Source organism: Panthera tigris, chromosome X (assembly GCF_018350195.1).
Source record: "Panthera tigris isolate Pti1 chromosome X, P.tigris_Pti1_mat1.1, whole genome shotgun sequence".
NCBI classification, from domain to species: domain Eukaryota; kingdom Metazoa; phylum Chordata; class Mammalia; order Carnivora; family Felidae; genus Panthera; species Panthera tigris.
In genome coordinates this window covers 60,910,532-60,916,683 of record NC_056677.1, presented here as the reverse complement: position 1 = coordinate 60,916,683, position 6,152 = coordinate 60,910,532, and positions in this window count along the sequence as shown.

Below are 6,152 nucleotides of genomic sequence, written 5' to 3'. Positions count from 1 at the left end.
TGTCTTTGCTGTTCTGCTTCTATTTCCTTTAGGTGTGCTGTTAGATTTTGTATTTGGGATTTTTCTTGTTTCTTGAGATAGGCCTGGATTGCAATGTATTTTCCTCTCAGAACTGACTTCGCTGCATCCCAAAGCATTTGGATTGTTGTATTTTCATCTTCATGTGTTTCCATATATTTTTAAATTTCTTCTCTAATTGCCTGGTTGACCCACTCATTCTTTAGTAGGGTGTTCTTTAACCTCTATGCTTTTGGAGGCTTTCCAGACTTTTTCTTGTGGTTGATTTCAAGTTTCGTAGCATTGTGGTCTGAAAGTGTGCATGGTATAATTTCAATTCTTGTAAACTTATGAAGGGCTGTTTTGTGACCCAGTATATGATCTATCTTGGAGAATATTCCATGTGCACTCCAGAAGAAAGTATATTCTTTGCTTTGGGATGCAGAGTTGTAAATATATCTGTCAAGTCCATCTGATCCAATGTATCATTCAGGGCCCTTGTTTCTTTATAGATCCTGTGTCTAGATGATCTATCCATTGTTGTAAGTGGAGTATTAAAGTCCCCTGCAATTACCACATTCTTATCAATAAGATTGCTTATGTTTGTGATTAATTGTTTTATATATTTGGGGGCTACTGTATTTGGTGCATAGACATTTATAATTGTTAACTCTTCCTGATGGATAGACCCTGTAATTATTAAATACTGCCCTTGTTCATCTCTTGTTACAGCCTTTAATTTAAAGTCTAGTTTGTCTGATATAAGTATGGCTGCTCCAGCTTTCTTTTGACTTCCAGTAGCATGATAGATAGTTCTCCTTCCCCTCACTTTCAATCTGAAGATGTCCTCAAGTCTAAAATGAGTCTCTTGTAGAAAGCATATAGATGGATCTTGTTTTTTTATCCATTCTGATACCCTATGTCTTTTGGTGGGAGCATTTAGTCCATTTACATTCAGTGTTATTATAGAAAGATATAGGTTTAGAATCCTTGTGATGCCTGTAGGTTTCATGCTTGTAGTGACGTCTCTGGTACTTTATGGTCCTTGCAGCATTTCATTCACAGAATCCCCCTTAGGATCTCTTGTAGGGCTGGTTTAGTGGTGATGTATTCGTTCAGTTTTTGTTTGTTTGGGAAGACCTTTATCTCTCCTATTCTGAATGGCAGACTTGCTGGATAAAGGATTTCCGGCTGCATATTTTTTGCTGTTCATCACATTGAAGATTTCCTGCCATTCCTTTCTGGCCTACCAACTTTCAGTAGATTGATCCGTTCCTAGTCTTATCGGTCTCCCTTTATATGTTAGAGCATGTTTATCTCTAGCTGCTTTCAGACTTTTCTCTTTATCCTTGTATTTTGCCAGTTTCACTATGACATGTCATGTAGAAGATCAATTCAAGTTATGTCTGAAGGAAGTTCTCTGTGCCTCTTGGATTTCAGTGCCTGTTTCCTTCCCCAGATCAGGGAAGTTCTCAACTGTGATTTGTTCAAGTACACCTTTAGCCCCTTTCTCTCTCTTTTCTTCTTCTGGATTTCCTATTATACGGATATTGTTCCATTTGATTGCATCACTTAATTCTCTAATTCTCCCTTCATCCTCCTGGATATTTTTTTATATCTCTTTTTCTCAGTTTCCTCTTTTTCCATAATTTTATCTTCTAATTCACCTATTCTCTCCTCTGTCTCTTCAATCCGAGCTGTGGTCGCCTCCATTTTATTTTGCACCTCATATATAGCATTTTTTAGCTCCTCATGACTATTTCTTAGTCCTTGATCTCTGTAGCAAATTCTCTGCTGTCTTCTATACTTTTTTCAAGCCCAAGGATTAATTTTATGACTATTGTTCTAAATTCTTGTTCCGTTATATTGCTTAAATAGTTTTTGATCAATTTGTCAGCTGTTCCTACTTCCTGGAGTTTCTTTTGAGGAGATTTCTTTTGTTTCATCATTTTGGGTAGTCCCTGGGGTGGCACCAAACTGCAGGGCACTTCCCCTGTGCTGTCTGGAGTAACTTGTGTTGGTGGGTGGGGCTGCAGTCAGACCCTATGTCTGTCCCCTGCCCACCGCTGGGGCCACAGTCAGACTGGTGTGTACCTTATCTTCCCCTCTCCCAGGGGAAGGACTCACTGTGGAGTGGTGTGGCCACTGTCTGGGCTACTTGCACACTGCCAGGCTTGTGGTGCTGCTTTGATGGGATCTGGCGTATTAGCCAGGGTGGATCTGCAAGGTGCACAGAGTCAGGAGGGGCAGGCTCAGCTCGCTTTGCCATTGGTGGTCTGCTGCAGGAGGGGCCCTGCAGCACCGAGAGGGAGGCCGACCCGTCAGAGGGATGGATCCACAGAAGCATAGTGTTGGGTGTTTGTGGGGTGCAAGTAAGTTCGGTGACGGAAACTGGCTCCCTTTGGAATTTCGGCTGGGTGATGGGAGAAGGAGATGGCACTGGCCAGTGCCTTTGTTCCCCACCGAGCTGAGCTCTGTCTTCCAGGGCTCAACACCTCTCCCTCCCGGTGTCCTCTCTCCCTCCTGCTTTCTGAGTGGAGCTGTTGACTTATAGCATTCCAGATGTTAAGTCCCGCTTGCTGTCAGAACTCAGTCAGTCCAGCCCCTCTGCTTTTGCAAGCCAGACTCAGGGATTCTGCCTTGCCAGGCAGACTGCTGCTCTACCTCCCCGGCTCCCTCCTGCCAATCCATGTAGCATGCACCACCTCTCTGCCCTTCCTACCCTCTTCCGTGGGCCTCTTGTCTATGCTTGGCTCCGGAGAGTCCGTTCTGCTATTCTTCTGGTGGTTTTTTGGGTGATTTAGGCAGATATGGGTGGAATCTAAGTGATCAGCAGGACGAGGGGAGCCCAGGGCCCTCCTATGCTGCCATCTTCCTCTAAAATTTCCTATGTGCAGGTTTTTATGTGGACTTATGTTTTTAACTCATTTGGGTAAGTATCAAGGAGCACAACTGCTGGATCATGTAGTAACAGTATGTTTAGCTTTGTTAAACTGATGAACTGTATTCCAGAGGCTGTACTATTTTGCATTACCACCAGCAGTGAATGAGAGATTATGTTGCTTCACATCCTTGCCAGCATGTGAGTTAATGCTTGGAAGTTTAGCCTTTCTAAAAGGTGTACTGTATTATCTTATTGTTTTTACTTTGAAATTCCCTAATGAAATATGTGCTGAGCATCTTCTCATATGCTTATTTATCGTCTGTATATCTTTTTTGGTGAAGTATCTGTTCAAATCTTTCGCCCATTTTTTAATTGGGTTTTTTGTTTTGTTATTGCTGAATTTGGGAGTTCTTTATATATTTTGGATAACAGTCCTTCATCAAATCTCTGTTTTGCAAATATTTTCTCCTAGTCTGTGGTTAGTTTTCTCATTCTCTTCACAGTGTCTTTCACAGAGCAGATTTTTTTTTATTTTAATGAAATCCATCATATTATTTCTTTCTTTTATGGATTGTGCCTTGCTTGTTGTTTCTAAAAAGTTATTGTCATCCCAAGTTCATTTAGGTTTTCTTTCATGTTGTCTTCTAAAAATTTTATAGATTTGCATTTTACATTTAGTTCTGCGATCTATTTTGAGTTAATTTTGTGAAAGATTTAAAGTCTGTGTCTACACGTGAAAAGATTCTCAACGTCACTCCTTTTCGGGGAAATACAAATCAAAACCATATTGAGATATCACCTCACACCAGTCAGAGTGGCTAAAATGAACAAATCAGGAGACTATAGATGCTGGAGAGGATGTGGAGAAACAGGAAACCTCTTGCACTCTTCATGGGAATGCAAACAGGTGCAGCCACTCTGGAAAACAGTGTGGAGTTTCCTCAAAAAATTAAAAATCGATCTACCCTATGAGCCAGCAATAGCACTGGTAGGAATTTACCCAAGGGATACAGGAGTGCTGATGCATAGGGGCACTTGTACCCCAATTTTTATAGCAGCACTTTCAACAATAGCCAAATTATGGAAAGAACCTAAATGTCCACCAACTTATGAATGGATAAAGAAATTGTGGTTATATACACAATGGAATATGACTTGGCAATGAGAAAGAATGAAATATAGGTTTTTGTAGCAACGTGGATGGACCTGGAGAGTGTTATGCTAAGTGAAATAATTCATACAGAGAAAGACAGATGCCATATGTTTTCACTCTTATGTGAATCCTGAGAAACTTAACAGAAGACCATCGGGGAGGGGAAGGGAAAAAAAGCTACAGAGAGGGAGGGAAGCAACCCATAAGAGACACTTGAAAACTGAGAACAAACTAAGGGTTGATGGAGGGTGGGGGAGAGGGGAAAGTGGGTGATGGGCATTGAGGAGGGCACCTGTTGGGATGAACACTGGGTGTTGTATGGAAAAAAATTTGACAATAAATTATATTTAATGTAAAAAATTAGAAAAAGCCTGTATCTGCAAAGAACTGGAAAAGCATTTCATGCTCATGGATTGGAAGAAAAATGTTGTTAAAAAGTCAGTACTACCCAAAGCAACCTACACATTCAATGCAATCCCTATCAAAATAACACCAGCATTCTTTGATAATTGTAATTATTTTTCAAATAATTGAAAATAATTATTCTTCATTATAATTCTTCATTATTCTTCAAATAATCCTAAAATTTGAATGGAACCAGAAAAGACTCCAAAGAGCCAAAGAAATGTTGGAAAAGAAAATGAAAGCTGGAGGCATCACAATTCCGGACTTTAAGCTGTATTACAAAGCTGTAATCAAGACAGTATGGTACTGTCACAAAAACAGGCACATAGATCAATGGAACAGAATAAAGAACACAGAAATAGACCCACAAATGTATGCCCAACTAATCTTCAGCCAAGCAGAAAAGAGTATCCAATGGAAAAAATACCATTTCTTCAGCAAATGGAGCTGGGACAACTAGACAGCAATATGCAGAAGAATGAACCTGAACCACTTTCTTACAGCATACACAAAAATAAGTTCAAAATGGATGAAAGACCTAAATGTGAGACAGGAAACCATCCAAATCCTACAGGACAAAACAGGCAGCAACCTCTTTGACCTAGGCTGCAGCAACTTCTTGCTAGACATTTCTCTGGAGGCAAGAGAAATAAAAGCAAAAATGAACTATTGGGACCTCATCAAGATAAAAAAACTATACAGCAAAGGAAAAAAGCAACAAAACTAAAAGGCAACTGATGGAATGGGAGAATATATTTGCAAATGACATATTGAATAAAGGGTTAATATCCAAAATCTATAAAGAATTTATCAAACTCAACCCCCCCAAAAAACAAATAATCCAGTTAAGAAACGGGCAAAAGACATGAATAAACATTTTCCAAAGAAGACATCCAGATGTTGAACAGACACATGAAAAGATGTCAACATCACTCATCATCAGGGAAATACAAATCAAAACCACAATGAGATATCACCTCACACCTGTCAGAATGGCTAAAATTAACAACTCAGGCAACAACAGATTTTGGTGAGAATGTGAAGTAAGGTGAACACTTTTGTACTGTTGGTAGGAATGGAAACTGGTGCAGCCACTCTGGAAAACAGTATGGAGGTTCCTCAGAATATTAAAAATAGAACTACCCTACCTAGCAATTGCAATGGTAGGTATTTGTCTAAATGATACAAAAATACTGATTTGAAGGGACATATGCATCCCAGTATTTATAGCAGTGCTATGAACAATAGCCAATGTATGTAAAGAGCCCAAATGTTCATCAACTGATGAATGGATAAAGAAGATGTGGCATATATATATATATATATATATATATATATATATATACACACACACACATACATACATACAATGGAATACTGTTTGGCAATCAAAAAGAATGAAATCTTGCCATTTGCAACAACATGGTTGGAACTAGAGTGTATCATGCTAAGAGAAATCAGTCAGAGAAAGACAAATATCATATGATTTCACTCATATGTGGAATTTAAGAAACACAACAAATGAACATAGGGGAAGGGAAGGAAAAATAAGGTAAAAACAGAGAGGGAAGCAAACCATAAGAAACTCTCAAGTACAGAGAATAACTTGTGGGTTGCTAGAGCAGAGGTGGGTGGGGGGATGAGCTAAATGGATGATGGGCGTTAAGGAGGGCACTTGTTGGGATGAGCACTGGGTGTTATATGTAAGTGATG